Below are 18667 nucleotides of genomic sequence, written 5' to 3' on the forward strand. Positions count from 1 at the left end.
AATGTATATATCACATTTTGTTCATCCATTCATCTGTGAATGGACACTTGGGTTGTTTCCACATTTGGGATATTCTAAATAATGCTGCTGTAAACACTGGTGTACAAGGACCTGTTTGAGTTCCTGCTTTCAATTATTTGGAATAAATACCTAGGAAGGGAATTGCTAGGTAATTCTATGTTTAACTTTCTGAGGAACCACAAAACTGTTTTCTACAGCAGCTGTACCTTTCACATTTCCAAAAGCAATACACTAGGGTTCCAACTCAATATACTTCTAAGTATTTTCTGATTCACTAATTCAGAACGTTTACCTCTATTACTCTAAATCGGAATTATTTTTCCTAAGGAAAACCACAATAGAAAAGTCAGAAACAGCAATATCTCAAGTCTTTTAGTATTTTACTCTTAAATGACTTAAACAATAAAGGTTGAGGAATGTGTTGAAAAGTACTTTAAAATGTAATATAAAAAAGAGCATTATATCCTAAAAATATACAAAGTATCCTACACATACAACTTGCACTGTAAAACCTAATCAATCTAACCCCTAAAAAGATACATGCTAGAAAACCTCATGTCTGATTAACTGGATGTAAATATTTTGAAATATTTTAAAAGAAACTTACTCCTTACTGGTCAGTTCACATCTGGAACTAACCAGCCCAGGAAGGTCTGCCCTTTAGCGAAAGTGGAGAATGGGTAATGAATGAGCTTGCCTAAATACTATTCCCAGGACTTTCTACAACTTTGCCCTAACCTGGAGGCAGGAGAAAAGACATAGGCAGCTCAAAGCAATAACGATGTTCTTAAATCTTTAACACCTGCTCTCACCAATCTGCCATCAAGTGCTTACAGGTGATAGAAGAAATTAACAAGTAGCATAAAAAAAAAAAAAAACAATAGAAAATCTCCAAAACAAACTCGTAGGCATAGATGGAGTTTCTTGGTGGAGGCGGGCTGAGATGGGGGAGGTTGATATTTGCTTATTATGATTTACTTCGCATTCAAAAACACAGTTCTAATTTTTGCTGGTAAACTGTTCCTAGTTCATGTGATGACATTCAGTAAATCAACATTTATTTCATGGCGATCCAACCACTTCCAAGGGCTCCTGCGAAAAGCCCAGCAGTAGAACTAGCTTCAATACTGCAGTTTTACATGGGTTTAAGTAAATTGATTTTTCCAAGGTGCTTAAAAGTGGCTTGTTCTAATTAGGTAAATATTCCCTTTATGATCTATTTAAACTTCTGTTACAGTAAAGCCTTTTCATATAGAATAGGAAGCCAACCTTTATGCTAGACTTGCCTGGATAACTACAAATTCCTAATTAGCTACATCCAGAACAATGGAGTTATTTTTAATAGAGACCCCCTCTTTCACCAGCTGTGAAGAATCTGAGTCCCTTAAGAATAAATTAAGTCATGTTATTTCCTGGGATTTTAGAATCTTCAATTATTTCTCAGGCATTAAAAAAAAATTTTTTTGCTCTTGTATAAAGAACAATTTTCTAGACAATTATTTCAACTGAGAGCTTTTTATAATTGAACACTAATAGTATTATATCAACTTATTTTTCTGATTGGTTGCCTTTATAAAAATCTTTATTTCCCAGAGACAAAACCAGGATGTATCAGAAGCCTTAAATTCTAATAAAAACTTAGTTTTAAACATAGCCTGTAGATGCTCCAATTTTAACATTTCTCAAATTTCAGAAAGGAGCAAAGAACTAAAGTTGCCACCATGCTGCCCCAGGAATTAGTGGTAGACAAAGTTCTCTACACAACATTCCAAAAATATGAGCAAAATACCCCTGTAAGTAAACAGAAAAATGCCTTGCATTTGCCAAAAAAAAGTCAGAACAGAGTAAAACATTCCATTAACAAAGAACCTAGTCTAGAACTCAATAAATGCCCTGTAAGTCAGTAAGCAAGTGAATGAAATAGAATTACATTTTAAACTCAAATATAATCATTTAATACAAGGGACATTTTAAACACTGATACTTACTAGAATCTCAAATAATGCTAACTTTGGCTCAACAGCATCTCACTAAAATCTTCTCCCTCCTGTTATTTAAAAACTGACAAGCAGCTGTGATGTTATCGACACAAAACATATTAGGAGCCAATGCCAAAACCAACAGTGAGTATTGCCAAGGGCACCTCATCACTTAAGGGTATCGAAATTACAATCCCAGGGTTACAGAATGCTAAACTTGCATATCTCAACGAGGGACAGAAAAGTTATTCAAGGATTGCTCCAACTCCGAACTAAGAAACACGCCACCTGTAATGGATGATCACCATAGTCTACCTCTACCTTACTTGATTTATACTTAGGGGTTTAAAATCCTCCCAAGCCCATCTCCTCCCGGCCCCCCACATACCTTTGGTCACCAAAGGCTGATGGTTGACACTAAACCTGCACCATAAACAACTCCCCTCTGAATAAGCTTGTGATGAGGGACTGGACTCTTATTGTGGCTGTTATCTTGCAAAGAGCTTCCACACCAACCATCGTATCCTAGTAGGCCTGTGCTTGGCTGCTACAGGGGCCTGCCTCTGTCTAGCTGCAACGATTCAAGCACTCTCTGCCTTTCTAAAACTCATAATGGCATACCTCACTGTACAGTTTAAGGCATATATATATATATACACACACACACACACACACACACACACACACACACACATGCTTATGAATAGTTTCCTATATTCAAAGGCATTCAGAGTAAACTAAAAAAATAAAAAATAAAGCTTCTCCTCAACCATGTAAACGCATTGCCAGCAGCTTGAAGGATGAGAATTAAGGTTTACTCAAAAATAATGTCTTAGCACCAAAAAATTCATTTAACGAATTAACTTCATTAACGTGAAGAAAGGCAATTGTGATTTCTACAGTAGAAACAGGTAGGCTGCAGGTTCCCTAGACTGAAAATGATTCTTTCCCCCATTCTCAGCTATAATTATTGAAAGCTCAAATAATAGGCTTACTAAGGTTATATACAAGGACTAAAGCCAAAGCTTTAGTCTTTCAATATTGGCATTTCCTCTAAGAGGTTGTACTTTTTGCCCTCTAGCTCAAAAATGACCCTGAATCAAGCAGACCATCTTGTCCACTTAAGCAATGCTAGCCAGCTACCGGTCAAATCTAAGGAAAAACTTCCCAAAAATGTGAAGCTGGGACTTATTATGTACAGAACTTTTGAGTGGTCACAAATCAACTATTGCATTAGGAGTGGGGACAAAATGAAACACAGCAATCTAAAACTTGAAACTTTATTTATTCATCAGAAAGGAAAAAAATAAATCACTTTTCAAACTGTCCAAACACAATCTGGAGGTCTTTGAAAACACTCAAAGTAATACCGTAGGTACAGCTCAGTTTTAAACTTTGAAATATATTAAATATGGAGTTTGTATAAGGCTTTGCCAAACACTTTTCAATTCACTCATTGATCCCATGACAACCACTTAAAAAATTGTATGCGTGAGATGTTTTCTCCTTACGTTAATAGTAAGGAGGAAACCTAGACTAAGAGTGTTTTAGAAGTTTATCCAGGACACACAGCTAACAAGTAAAGTAAGTCCTTGATAGACTAGATACTCTGATTTCAAAGTGATGCACAGCTATGGCCCAACGGTGTAAGATTTCCAATCACTGTCCATCCTTTCAACATCTTTATCTTTTAAATTTCACTCTGTCATTTCTATCAAGCACCTGGATGTCCTACATCATGAGTTAAATCATGTTTTCTGTATCTGTCACTCATGAGAACACTATATTCCTATTTATAACATATTTATAACATGGGTCTCATCCAAATTCCTTGAAAATAACTATGCTCCCAATAACTGTGGTCAAGACTGGGTATAAACAGGCTGTTTCAGCAATCTGAACAGTCTCTCACTGCCTGACGCCTTCCTTACCTACAGCTAAATTTACAAAGCTCAAAGAGCTGCAGGCCACACAATTCACACAATTCACACAATTCACACAATTCACACAATTCAATTCTGTATTCTAAGATACAGAATATTTAAAGCTGATTTACTAGGGTAGGTCTTCAGGATCACATAACGCTGAGGGTGGCAATTATGAACGTGATTATCCCTGGGCAACACAATAACTAACGGTATGGAAGGTACAGCAGATTCAGATCTATTTATACTGAACCTGGAAGTTACAGCTTTAAAAATCCTAATAAAAAGAGATTACAGAATCATTTGTCTTTCCCCGAAAGTAGTATGGAGGAAAAAAAAGAGAAAAAATATTGGGTTATTGGATATTTATGGATGGTATCTAGATAAATGAATGCTTACTTTAACGTGACTTAGAATTTTCTCTATTTCTTACAAAATCAGAAAAGTTGTTGAAATTCCTTCTACCAAATGAATTCTAAAATGCAACATGTTAAAATTAAATTCACTAATCAGAAAACTATCTGTTGTTGTTGCTTGTTTTAATCATTTGAATTTTATTCCTTGATAGTAAAGCAATGATTTTAATGCTTCAGATTAATTGTGCAGCAACATAAGGAAAACTGAATGATGGTTTGCCTATATTATTTACCTGACACTTATCAAGTCACTTGAAAAGAATCATCCAATGAACAAGTAAACATGAGTATTAGGCGTCATTTTTTTCAACTCTCCATTAGTGATTTTTCATATTGCCTCCTATTTATACTCCTTTAGTACACTAAAATAACCAACAACCTAACTGACTTTACAGCAATTCCTATATATAATTATTTCAACCAAACAAGAAAATGTCATTTAAAGTTTTGTCCATCAGTTTTTACTATGATGTGCAAGCATTTAAAAAAATAATAATATGCTTATTTTAACCACTCAAAGTGTGAAAGAAAAATTCAACTATAGCTAATGCAACATTTCAATTCCATTTAAAAGTTGAATCTAATCATCTCCTGGTGGTGCGGAAGAAAGAAAACTAAACTAGGAGATCTAAAAACCAATACAAGCCAGTTAAAAGTTAATAGATTTGGAGTCAGAAATTTCTACATTGTGATCTCTACTACAGCCACAAATAGCAGTTTAAAATAATTAAAAGTAAATAAAATGTAAGATGTAGTTCCTCAGTCCCACTCGTCACATTTTAAACCTACAAGAGCTACAATGTACAATATGGTGGCTGCCATACTGGACAGCACAGAGATAAAACCATTTCCATCATCGAAGAAAATTCTAGTAGCTGTAGATAGCTATGTAATCTCACGCAAGTTACTTAATTTTTGTGAACCTCAACCCCCTTGTCTGTAAAATGTCCTTAACATCACCTAAATTGAAACTATTATTAGAATTTTAATGAGATAATATACTTAAAGCACAACACAAAGTGCTTAGTACACACTTGATATCCGAGAAAGAGTAGCTATTAATACAATCCCATATTGGACTTTCATCCATGATGGTAACCCTGAACAAGTCACTTCCCCTCCCTGGGCCTCATTTTCCTAAAACTGAAAACTTTGGGAAGTTCTTCTCGTTAACTTCTAAGGATGCTATTAAATTCCACAGTGTTAATTGAAGTGTTAGGCAAAAGGGGCCCAAACTCCTACTGAGTAAACTACTACCTAGATTCCTAGAGCTTCCTAACAGATCAGATCCCAAGCATTCTTCCGGAAACCCCAGAAGACTGGCTTTGCAATATAGCTATGGTCTGACGTGAGCTATTTATAAAGTCTGTCTTAAAAGGTTACCGGAATATCTTTCTGAAATCGTATATACTGTAATTAGAAGCTACAACCCCCTATTCCATGATGATATCTTACAGTTTTAACATCTCATCTCGTTTAAATGAACACTATCTTTACAGATGAATTTTTTCTTAGAAGCACTTAAACCAAAGCACTTTAAAAGTACATGGAAGTTTATGTACGATTTTTAATGACTTTTTTTTAACCAGTTATGCCTCATTCTTAGTCAGCTTGTGGGTGACCCTCTAGTGTCTAAACAAAGTGAGAATTATACCCTCCTGGGTGAAGTCCCCTGAGAGCGCCAGAAACATTCCCAAAGACTTTACCCTCGCTAACATCTGTTCCCAGAGAGCCAGGAAATTTACTGAACGCTGGGTCCACAGAGTCCACCTACAATGAGGGGGGACCAAGGGTCCCCGCACAAGGCACAAAAAACCAGGGCCTCTTCCCCCAACTCTGACTAGGCCCCCCCAGTCACAGCTTTAAGTTGTGAGTGGAAGAGCCATTCACGCAGTAGAAATCAGAACACACAGTGTTCTTTAGCCCAAGGCCTGAAGCCTCAAAAAAAGTGTTATTCCAGAGCAGATTCCTTTTCTTCCGGGTCTGTCTGCTCCCTCTCTTTGCCCATAACCACCATGCCTCCCCGTTCCCAATGCCCCACCTCTCTCCAAACTGAAAAAAAAAAAAAAAAGTAGCTTATTCCCTCTCCCTTTGCTTTCCCTAGCACGGCCTGGAAACTGGAGGAAATTCAAAGCAAATTAACTGCACATTAAAAAATAAACAGACAAGCAATCAGGGGGTGCCCACCCAACAAAAGACGTCGCCGGTTCCAAAAAACGATTAAGCTTGGGTGGAAGAGGGGGAGGGAGACTAGAAACCAACAGGGATGGAGAGATAAACGTGTGGATTTGGGGCCCGAGCGTCGGCCCATCCTGGCAAAATTCCAAATTTTGTTTCAAGAAAATGCTGGGCTAAAGAGAAAAGAAAATAAAAAGTAACTTTTAAGGAAGTCCGCAAACGGCACAGTCTTGGGTAAAATATCATCGCTTCCCTAAGTCAGGGATGGCAGGGAGCTGAGATTCGAAAAGCTCCAATTCCATCCGCGCACTACTGGAAGCCTCCCCGCCAACGGCGCCTCGGGACAACCCAACCCCGTCTCCGGGGACACCGAGCTCAGATACTCAGGCTCCCACGGGGGGCCGGGACCGGACCTTTGGGAAAGTTCGCGGGCACAGCCCGAGGCCCCACTTTCCGCCCAGAGTGACAGGCCCTCCCCACGCCGAACGGCCCCCACCCCGCCGCGGGCACCAGACGGTCCGCGCGGCCCCTCCCTGCTGCCTCGGGGCACGATTTCTGCCGCCGCCCCACCCCCGGCCGGGGCGCCCCTCCGATGACCGACTGACCGGAGCAACGCTGGCCCACACACCGGGTCGCTCGCTCCTTCCCGCCGCGCCCCGCTTCCCCGCCCAAGCTTCCAGCCGCCTGGCTCGCCGAGTCCCGCCGCGGCCGCCGGTTACCGCCCCCAGCCCGGGGGGAACCCGGGGGGCAGGACGGGGAGGGAGGACGTGGCGCGCCCGGAGGTGGCCAGCGGCGAGGCGGGGAGTGTCCCGGAGGCCCGGCCGGGGGCGGGGAACCGGCGCGGGCTCGCGACCCTCCCTGCGAGCATCTGCGGGTCCGAGGTCCCGGCCCGCCCCCGCCGGGCGCGGAGAGGTGGCCCCAACTTCCAGCCCAGTTCGCACGCCCGCCCTCCTCCCTCCTAGACCATATGGAAATCTACAGCCTCAGAAAGTGACACGTCGAAGATTCCTCGGCCTCTCCACCCGCCCTCCCCCTCCCGGGCAGCGTTCCTGCCGCGGAGATTCCGGGAGGGGGAGCGGATTCCTCGGACAAAATTTGCTGGGAGGGCTGGGGGGAGGGAGAGCCCGGGAGCCACTGCCCAGATTTTTTTTTCATCAAGAAGAATCTACCCGTTTCTTTCCCTCCTCCAAACCCTGGCAAGGCGGGGGACCGGAGCCCCGCCATACGCGGCCCCAAAGCGGAGGCCGACCCCCTCCCGGGGCCGTGTTCCCGGGGCACCCAGGTGATCGCGGGGTGCCCCAGCCTTCTCGCGCCAAGTTTTCCCTGGGAAGCCCGGCGCGCCGGGAGCGCTCCAGGACAGGAATGCACTTTGGCGGAGTCGGCGTCCGGCCGGGGCTTTCCAGCGCGCCGGGACCCAGCGGCCGAGGCGCGCGGTCCAGGTCCCCTCCAGTCTCCCGCTCCTGCACGACTTACCTCCCCCCGGGATGAAAAGCAGGGCTCCGGGCGCGCCACACACCGGGTCGCCCACGCCTTCCCAACCCGCAGTCCCGAGGATCCCTGCTGCCCCCTTCGCTGCTCCCTCCGCCGCCGCCGCCGCCGCCGCCGCTCTCCTCCTCCTCCGGCCGCCGCCGCCGCTCAAATAACTACCAGGAGGGTTTGATGGGGGATTCCGCCATGTCAATGATGTCGAGACCACATGGGGATTTAGGCCCCGCCCACTACCGTAAACTACCGAGTATAAATGCCATCACAGCCCTCAGCTTCGCTGGAGCTGTGGGAGCCTCCTTTGCCCCATAGACCTGCATAACTAACTAGAAACTCATTTGGGTTCACCCAGACTAAAGAAATCTGAGGCTCAGGGGAACTACTGAAAGATGAGGGCTGCACGTTCTGCAAAAGATCGCCAAGTACCAATGTGCATGCAGTGTTTGCCGAGTAATAATTAGAGCTAAGCCTCTGACTTTATTTGCACGTATATTAACTATTTTTAAATCCCCCCAACAACCTTGTGAGCTATTTTTGTCACTCCTTTCTCTATTTCCCACAGCACTTTGTACATAAAGCTAACATAGCGTGAACAGATTTTATTATATAAAAGTAAAAATGTCTATTTCTCCCTTTCAGTAGCCAGTGTGCACTCACAAGGGCATACTGTTCCTTACTCGTATCCGTATCCGTATTTCTGTATCTGTCAAACAGCACAATGCATAGGCCACAATAGGACTCATCAGATAATTGTTGAGTTTACATTGATTAATGTATCCTATTACACAGTATCAAAATGGTTAACCAATTGCATCCCATCCCACCCCACAAATTTTCCAGGAGACAGGAGAATAAAAGACATCCCAGGACGGCCCCTTTCCTCCTTACCTTCCCAGGTATTCTGAATAATTACATTCAGCCTCAACTATTAGGCTGCAAAGCTGTACTCAGTAGTGACCAGAGGCAACAAATTACTTTCACTGATCTAAAAAAATAAGAACCATTTATCAAATAAAGTTATTGTGCATGGTACCATATTAAAGCCCCAAGAACATAAATAAAATGCTGAGAAATAGCTCCTTTCCTTGTGGAATTTGCAATTCTTTTTTGGAGATGTGGGGGATAATGATGAATCCAAGTAAATGGGGCCCTCCCTCCTAACTGGCTTCTTTCCCCAAATGTACCCAAAGGGGCTCTTGAAGACATTTTTGTAAAACATGGTTCCAGCCTAGGTCGTAGTTCTGCATGAGAAGAAAAAATAAAAACAAAAAACAGTGGTTCCCCAGCTCCAGCCTCAGCTTCTCCCGCTTCCCCTGAGCCATGCCCTTCCATGACTTCAAAGCACATCTCTGTCCCTTTGTACATGCTTTCACTCTGCCTGGAGCATACTTGCTTCTCTACCCTAACTTAAGATCATTTGCTCATCTTTGAGCTCCAGCTAAAATCACTCCCTCCCTCCCCACAGTCTCATAGCTCTTTTCCCCACAATCTCATAATTATTTTCAGTTCTTCTCACATTGCTCTGAAGGTATTGTTTATCTCTTTCATTTAACTGTTTCATTTTTGTATCCTTAGCACCAACCTACTATTGTGGTTTGAATACAGTACCCCCTTTATAAATGTTTGTTGAATAAATTACCGTGTTTTCCTAAAAGTAAGACCTAACCAGACCATCACCTCTAATGTGTCTTTTGGAGCAAAAATTAACATAAGACTGGGTATAATATAATATAATATAATACCGGGTCTCATATTAATTTTTGCTCCAAAAGACACATTAGAGCTGATGGTCTGGCTAGGTCTTATTTTCAGGGAAACACAGTACAAGTGGTACCTCGGTTTTCGAACACAATCTATTCTGGAAGATCATTCGAGTTCTGAAACATTCGAGGCATGGTTTCCCATAGAAAGTAATGCAAAATGGATTAATCTGTTCCAGACTTTTAAAATCAACCCCTAAAACAACAATTTAGCATGAATTTTACTATTTAATGATACCATAGAGCCATAAAATGATACACAATGAAAGCAATAAACACAATATACTGTAAAAGCAACAATAAATAAACACAATGTAAAAACAGTACTGTAGATGATAAAAATGAAAATGTAATATTTTTTTTTATCTGCAATGATGATAGTCATTGTTTGGATAGGGGAGTCCCCTACAATAATCACAATAGGTGACTATTGTTCAGGTGTTCTGTGGTCCTTTTCCATAATCACAATAGGTGAGTGTTATTCAGGTGTTCTGTAGCCCACTTCCAGAATCACTGTAGGTGACTCCTCTCCTGCCATTCCTTCCTTTGATTTTTTTTTACACCACTGACACCTGGTTTAGACTCACTGGATCTTTTCCTCACTAAAAATTTTTCAATTGACATTTGCTTTTTCCGACGTTTTAAAATTTGTCTAAAGTGAAACACAGCATTATCATTGAAAGTGTTCGTAGCATGACTTACAGCAGCTTTAGCAGGGTGACATTTTTCAACAAAAATTTGCACTTCAACCCATTTTGCACACATTTCTTTGATGAGCACAGTAGAAACACTTTCTTTTCCCTCCTCCTCCGAAGACAGTTCCTCAATTGCCACCTGTTGCTGCTCTGTCAAATGTGCTGAAGTTCTTCTGTGCTGAGTTCAGTCCTCTGATCCTGCACTAACTCCTCCACATCATCACGACTCACTTCCAAGCCCATGGACTTTCCCAGACACACAACATCCTCAACACCAGGAGCGTCCTCTTGAACATCCTCAAATACACGTTCAGGGACAGCGGCTGGCCACAATTTCTTCCATGCTGACCTCATTGTTCTATGAGACACATCCCTCCATGCTTTGTCTATGAGATGTAAGCAATGTAGGATATTGAAATGATTCTTCCAGAACTCTCTGAGGGTTAGCTCTTTGTCTGAGGTCACCTCCAAGTACCTTTGGAACAGTGCTTTGGTGTAAAGCTTCTTACAATTAGTTATGACCTGCTGGCCCATAGGCTGGATGAGAGGAGTCGTGTTGGGAGGCAAACACTTTACGTTAATAAAACTGAATTTTTCCATCAACTCATCCTCCAAGCCTGGGGGAGAGCTGGAGCATTATCCATAACAAGCAGGCACTTCATTGGAAGGTTTTTGTCTTGAAGGCATTTTTTTACACTTGTCCCAAACACTTCATGAACCCACTCAATAAAAAATTGCCTGGTTACCCAAGCTTTGCTGTTTGCCCCCCACATCACATGCAATTTGCTTTTTATGACATTGTTTTTCTTAAATACCCTGGGGTTCTCAGAATGGCAGACTAGCAAAGGCTTCAACTTAAAATCCCCACTTGCATTCCCACAAAACAAAAGGGTTAGCCTGTCTTTCATGGGCTTATGTCCTGGCAATGATTTCTCCTCCTTTGTTATGTAGGTCCTCTTTGGCATTTTCTTCCAAAAGAGGCCTATCTCATCACAGTTGAAAACTTGTTGGAGAAGGAAACCCTCTGCCTCTACATAATCTTTAAATTCCAAAACAAATTGATCGGCGTCTTCTTTGTTGGCACTGGCAGCCTCACCATGTCTCACCACATTGTGTATGCCACTTCTCCTCTTAAACTTGTCAAAGCACCCTCTACTTGCCTTGAAAATATCACACTCAGCACTTGTTCCAGGGGTGTTTTTCATTAGGTCAGCATGCAAATGTAAAGCTTTTTCACAAATTATGCTCTCAGAAATGCTGTCACCGGCCAACTGTTTTTCATGTATCCATATGAAAAGCAATTTTTCCACTTCTTCAATTGTCTGTGTTCTTTGTCTTGTAAATGTTTTAACACCTCTTGCAACATTGGCTCCTTTAATGGCTTCTTTATTTTTTAAGATGGTACAAATTGTAGATTTGGGAATACCAAACTGTGTTGCCAGATCACATACACGGACACCACTTTCATATTTGGAAAGAATTTCCTTTTTCACTTCTATTGTTGTTCTGTTAATGATTCTCTTGACTTTGCAGCTTTTATCCATTTCTCACAGCAAGGGGTGATTGGCAGAGGGTTCCTGAGATGACATGAACACAGATTGATTGCACACAATCACAAAAACAAATTGGTTGCAAGAGGGCTACCTAGATTAGATGAACACAGATTTATGCACTGGGTTCCACACAGATACAAAAACAAATTGGTTGCAAGAGCGCTCCTGAGATGAGATGAGCACAGACTGATTGCACACAGTCACCAAATAAGCCCAAATATCACCTCCGTGTTGTGCAGGTGTTCAGGACTCAATAGCCAACAGCTAGGCCTCAGGATCTTGCACTCAGCAGAAGCCGCATGACATGTTTGACTTCCGAGGCCTGTTCGAAAACCAAAGCATTTACTTCTGGGTTTACGATGTTCGTAAACCGAAATAGTTTCGAACGGAGACGTTCGAAAACCGAGGTACTACTGTATTAGGTTGGTACCAAGGTAATTGCAGTTTAAAAGATTAAAAATAATTGCAAAAAACGCAATTACTTTGGCACCAACCTAATAATTGTAAAGTATGTGGAGGAATCTGAATGACTAGTTAAATGGACAATCTTCAAAGGGTAGAAGGTTAAATTCAAGTGTTGAAGGATAGGTTTGGCAAGGAAGGTAAAAGTAGGCAAGAGAAACTCAGAAGACAAAATTATTTCTGCCTATTTCTTTCCCTAGACTGAATTTGTTCTGATTAAGAATAATCAATGTGTACAAAATGCCTTAAAATTAAATTTTTTGTGTGTTCATATGCATTATCTCAGTGTGTCATTTTTCTCATCTTAACACCCAACACCAGTTTTGGCACAGAATAGAAACCCAACAAATGTTTGCGAAAAGAAAGGAAGTATGTGCAGTAGAAAGAATATGTATATTGTAATCAGACAAAAGCCAGTGATTTGGGGCAAGTTATTGAAGTTCTCTGTCCCTGGGTGTTCTTATTTATTAAATGACCATATTGCCTTTCTACTGGAATCTGAGAAAGAAGATACCTACCAAACCTATTAAGAAGGCCTCCTGGTGGCTAACCAGCCTTTCACACAAGCCAAACTTCAGGGAGCAGCCTGCGTTGAACTGCCAGCCTGCACTGTGTTCCTGACACCTGAGTCAATCCTTATAAAGAAGTTCCTGGAATTTTATTTCAACCAATAGGACTGAAGCCTTTCCCCCATTCAATCTGAGTTGGGCAGCTATACCTCATCAACATCTTGACTTATCAATTCAATTGGTCAGAGCAGCTCTACTCTGACCAATCAGGACAGTGCTTTTTGGACCAATCAAACTTTGTGGATTTGGAGTCCGCATTTGCAGGAGGACAGACCAATCAGGGACCAGCCGCACTTCTGTCTATGATAAGTCAGCTCCCTTCTAGCTCAGCGAGTACACTTTCCCTTTTTGCCAAGGACTTTCTCCCTGGCTGGAGCTGAAACACAGAAGATGTCTCACCTGAACAGGGTGGTCTGGCAAGAGAGGGGCCCCACCCCAGGTGGCCTAGCTCCAGGGCCACCCCATCTCACAGCTGAACCATCTCTTAATTGAGCTGTAACACGATTGAGTTGTTCTTCTAACAGTGCTGTATCACAATTGAGCTGTTTGCAGTGAATAAAGCTTCCTTCTTCACCTCACCCAAAATTGGGGATTCCTGACACTGAAGCTGACACTAAAGTGGCACCAACCGTCGGTTGACACTACTAAGGTTGTTGCGAGGATTAAAAACCTCCAACATCTGACTCCCAAACAAATATTGGTTCCTTCTTGAGTGAATGAATGAATTAATGAAGATGTTTTTCCTGGAGGGTATTAATAGAACAGAAAATTGGAAACTTCAAGAAAAAAAAGATGAGACTTTTGAGAGGGTTCTCAATTACACATTGAGGGATTTAAATTTAATACAATGAGAAAACCCAGAGGCAGGAAGTGATTGAAATAGGTTTCAAGGTTAATTATTCTGGCAGCTGGGTGTAGAACAAGGCTCAGCTCGCATCAGAGGCATGCTCTGGCCCTACTTAGGAGAGACTTAGACAACAGTGATGATTCCGGAAAAGGGAAGAGGGGCCTCCACCTGAGGCAATGAGTATTACTATCTGGTATTGACAACCGAAGCCACCCGCCACCCTAAGTCCCAAATTACGGAACCATAGTCATCACATAAACTTTATTCCAAAACACCATAGGATTTGCTCAAATACAAACATTAATATCCAAGTGAATATGCCTGGAAGTTAAGACCTATAACAAAATATACTGACTTATAAACCCATCACCCATGCAATGTAGGCTGAGTTGTATAAAAAACAGTTTCAGTCATACTACCTGATCTCAAACAACTTACATTATAACAAAAGAAAGGCAACTTCAACACAGAGAAAAACGAGTTTTGAAACTAGCATTGTAAAGGTCTCAAAACATTAAACCTCTGAACACTTCCATATGCTTAAAATTTTTACATTGGAACCTCTTTCTCAAAGATCTCTATGGCGAGTAATATATATCTAGGAGACCCAGCCAGGTTCTCAGTCTCAATATCCTTCCTCTGCCATTAGCTGGGGTTGCTAGATTCTCACAGCAGGCTCAGTCTTGCCTCTAATCTTGAAACCCAATCTTGACCTTAGATAGAGGGCATTAACTCTTTGCATCTGCTTTTTGTTCCAATGTCCTAAGCCAGATCTGATACCAGTTTCAATATGAACATTGACAAAAAGCCAATTAATCCTGTTTTGAAGAGTGTTCAGAATTTACTGGAGTATTAATTAGAGTAAAGGACAGCCAGCTCAGCTCAGTCAATAATACAATCTGAGAGCAATATTATAACTTCAGTTAAACACATTTCTCCAGAACAATTTTAACCAAAGCTGTATGAGTAGTTTCATCTTCTTTTCTATTGTTCAGAACAAGACAAGGGCAAATTGTAGCCCAATGTGTGTGTGTGTATATATATATATATATATATATATATATATATATATATATATATATATAGGTCATTTCAAACAAGAATATCTGTCCCACAGCTATTAGAACTATTCAGGTAAAAGGTGAATGATTGTCAGGGCTCATAAAATCACAGGGTTGATAGGGAGCTAAAGGTTTTCAGCCCTCTCTCCCTCCCAAAGCAGAATCTTTACTCCCATGTGCATGACAGCTAAGCACCCAGTCACATCCTGGACACCACCAAGAAAAGGCAAAAATGCTTCTCACCAAGACAGCCTTTTATCAACAACTCTAGATCTAAACTGAGTCTCCTGAAACCCACCTCCTTGATCTTTCCCCCACTGGTCCTGTTTCTGCCCTCTGGAGGCAGACAAAATAACAACAGTCACCTTCCACGTGACTTCCCTTCCAATGAATTAACCATACCTGTCATAGGCTCCCTAAAGATTTTCTTTTCCTGGAGAAAGTCTCTGACATGTTGAACTCTACATCTCCTCACAAGCTGCCAGATGTCTCTCCATCCTTTTCTTCCACCACTTTTGGGGGCCTACTTGTTCAACATTTCTGAAAGTTTGGTATCCAGATTCTGCTCATAATATTATAGGCATGATCAGAACACAACCAGAGTGGTACCCTTTCCTGCTTTAATTTGGACAAAACACTTGTGTCACTGCAGTTTAATATTGTATTAATTTTTTAGCAGCTTCCTCATGCTATTAACTCATGCTTCTTCCACAGAATGTTGTTACACTGGGCATACATTAGGATACTTTGTATGTAGCCATCCAAGGAACTGATAAAAACATGAAACAAGACAAGACCAATGTGGGGACAGAGCCCCAAAAAGCAGTTTCCAGGCTCTCGGCCTCACATAGAAAGGTGCTGGCTCAGGTAGTAAATGGCCATCGACTGATCAAATGGCCATCAGCTGTGGCTAGTTGGCCGTCAGCTGTAACCAGTGAGCCATTAGCCATGAATATAACTGCCGTGGCTGGGCTAGCAGAGAGAAGAAGAAGGGGGAGCTAGCGGGAAGATGGTGGCTGAGCCTGTAAGCGGCGCAGTGAGGGTTGAGAATTGTGTTGCTCCTGGTTCCTGTGTCTCCAACCCAGCCGCCAGTGAGAGTATAGTGGTGTGACTCCCCTACCTATGGCTCCGTGGGTGTTCCTTTTTGGCCTCACCATGTCCTGCGTTCTTGTGTGGGGGGGCGGGACCGGAGACCCCGCCGGACGCCCCGCACGACACATGGCAAAGTCGGCAGGATACCCCGCCTGGATCCCCTGTACTACAACCAAGGACTACCACTAGTAATTTTTCTCCAATTGGAGGCAAATTTGAGACACAGTTATTTAAAAAGGTATAAATCTGTCTACCACACTGACTTATCCTGAACCACAGGACCATAGGGGAGCAGGTTGGGTCTGACTTTTTTTGCAGTCATTGTTACCACTCTTACCCACTCTCATACCTTTTTTACTCCTATGGAAATTTTATCTTCCTTAGAGGTCAAGACCTCCGTATTCTACCTGGGTCTCTTCACAACCTGTATGCTAAATATTGTCTTCCTAAAACAAATTCAATTTTTATTTTCTGGATACATATATTATAGGTATAGATACAGATACAGATATATAGATGATAGATGTGTCTCTCACAGAGAAATAAAGCAATGTCTTTAGCTCACACTCTATGCTTCAGATACGAACCATTTTAGTCAAGAAAAGATTCTGAGATTCTGAGAAAGCAATGAATTAAAAACCAGGTAAAATTACTACCGAGGTAACTGGGTCCATTCTGTTTGTAAAGGGTCTGATATACTTGAAATTATTCCTCGTCTTTTGTGTAGTTACCACAATATTTCTTTTAGTTCTTGGAAGCATACTCTTTGGTATTTCACCTATAATCTGTGTGTCTCAGACCTCACTAGCCAGGGGTTAAATTCTGATTACACTCACATGAATAAGCACCCTTTCTCTGACTCTGGCAGTCACCATTATTGTAGGACTTCTCACTCCCCTTGTTCTCTTCCCAGTTCTTTCTAGGAGTTTCCTGAGTTTATGAGCAAGTTTTTCCAGCTTGCTTCAGTAACTTGTTAACCCAGCCAGAGCAGCTAATGTGGCACCTCTGTCTGTGCTGAGACTCCTGAAGTTGGTAGAACCATAGAAAGGCCACCCTGGCTACCTAATAAGGCCAGTACCACCTTAGGACAGATTCAGTTTGCCCTCTCTCTGGACAAACTCTGTTATATTGAGCACCAAATAGAGGGTCCTTGGCTCCCAGTATCTCATGGTCTTTAAATAATACTCTCTGTTTCCATGTGTCGTGCGGGGCGTCCGGCGGGGTCTCTGGTCCCGCTCCCCAAACAAGAACGCAGGATATGGCTAGGCCAAAAAGGAACACCCACGGAGCCATAGGTAGGGGAGTCACACCACTATACTCTCGCTGGAGGCTGGGTTGGAGACACAGGAAACAGGAGCAACACAATTCTCAACCCTCACTGCGCCGCTTGCAGACTCAGCCACCATCTTCTTGCTAGCTCCCCCTTTTTTCTTTTCTGCTAGCCTCTTCTCCTAGCCTAGCCACGGCAGTTATATTCATGGCTAATGGCTCACTGGTTACAGCTGACGGCCAACTAGCCACAGCTGATGGCCATTTGATCAGTCGATGGCCATTTACTACCTGAGCCAGCACCTTTCTATGTGAGGCCGAGAGCCTGGAAACTGCTTTTTGGGGCTCTGTCCCCACACTCCACCCCTACAGGCTCTCGCCTCACAATCTACGCGACAAGCGTCTTCCGCGAGGGGCCCTGTGCGAGGAACCTGGAGGTGAATACTATTTCCTGGACACAGCCAAGCTCTCTGGTCACAGTCAGGGTTTCTCAGGGCACCACCAGTACTCCTGGGCACAGCCAGACTTCCTGGACTTCTTAGGGTACCACTAGTCTACCCGGGCACACGAGGGCCTCTCAGGGCACCGCCACTCTCTCTGGGCACAGCCCGGCTTCCTGGACACAGCCAGGGCCTCTCAGGGCACCGCCACTCTATCTGGGCACAGCCCGGCTTCCTGGACACAGCCAGGGCCTCTCAGGGCACCGCCACTCTCTCTGGGCACAGCCCGGCTTCCTGGACACAGCCAGGGCCTCTCAGGGCACCGCCACTCTCTCTGGGCACAGCCCGGCTTCCTGGACACAGCCAGGGCCTCTCAGGGCACCGCCACTCTCTCTGGCCACTCTCTCTGGGCACAGCCCGGCTTCCTGGACACAGCCAGGGCCTCTCAGGGCACCGCCACTCTCTCTGGGCCTCTCAGGGTACCGTGCTGGAACAATAGTGGCTCACAGTCAAGGTGCTTACATATTCTCAATGGTGGCCGGTCAAGACACAATAGCAAACATCCGCCAGTTCCACTACATGATGGTATGTTCCCAAACAAACAGTCAAGCTGTCCATTAAATTCGGGATGGAAGGCAATTCCCCATAGTCCATAGTCATTTTCCAGGGCTGTCCTGGGGGTGAGGGATGACCTTGACCTCACCCTCAGCTCCCACGGAGGACTCAGCAAGCCTTTCCTCCTGGGACTACAAGTCCTGCATCCGGGCTGCCTCAGCAAGCACTTCCCAGCCCACAGGGCCGCAACAACCTTCGCTTTCTCAGGCCTCTGCTGGCTGGGGAACCGTGGATGTCTTCCCACCCCTCCACGGGGTTCCAGCTCTCAGGCAGCTGCTCATCCTGGTCTTCCTCAGATTC

At 43.2% G+C, this 18667-nt stretch overlaps 1 protein-coding gene across 2 annotated transcripts in view; it reads right to left on the bottom strand.

The window, feature by feature from the left end:
- Nucleotides 1–8201, bottom strand: part of FNDC3B (fibronectin type III domain containing 3B) — a 320537-nt gene extending 312336 nt beyond the window's left edge. The window contains exon 1 of one of the 2 annotated variants that reach the window (XM_033130828.1): nucleotides 7993–8201. The gene's annotated coding sequence lies outside the window, so the exon portion shown is untranslated. Of the gene's footprint in view, nucleotides 1–7124; nucleotides 7310–7992 lie in introns of those variants that run through there. The other variant, XM_033130837.1, reaches the window with a different exon arrangement.
- Between the last annotated feature and the right edge of the window lie 10466 nt (nucleotides 8202–18667).

The sequence above is a fragment of the Rhinolophus ferrumequinum genome, chromosome 2 (assembly GCF_004115265.2).
Source record: "Rhinolophus ferrumequinum isolate MPI-CBG mRhiFer1 chromosome 2, mRhiFer1_v1.p, whole genome shotgun sequence".
In the NCBI taxonomy this organism is placed as follows: domain Eukaryota; kingdom Metazoa; phylum Chordata; class Mammalia; order Chiroptera; family Rhinolophidae; genus Rhinolophus; species Rhinolophus ferrumequinum.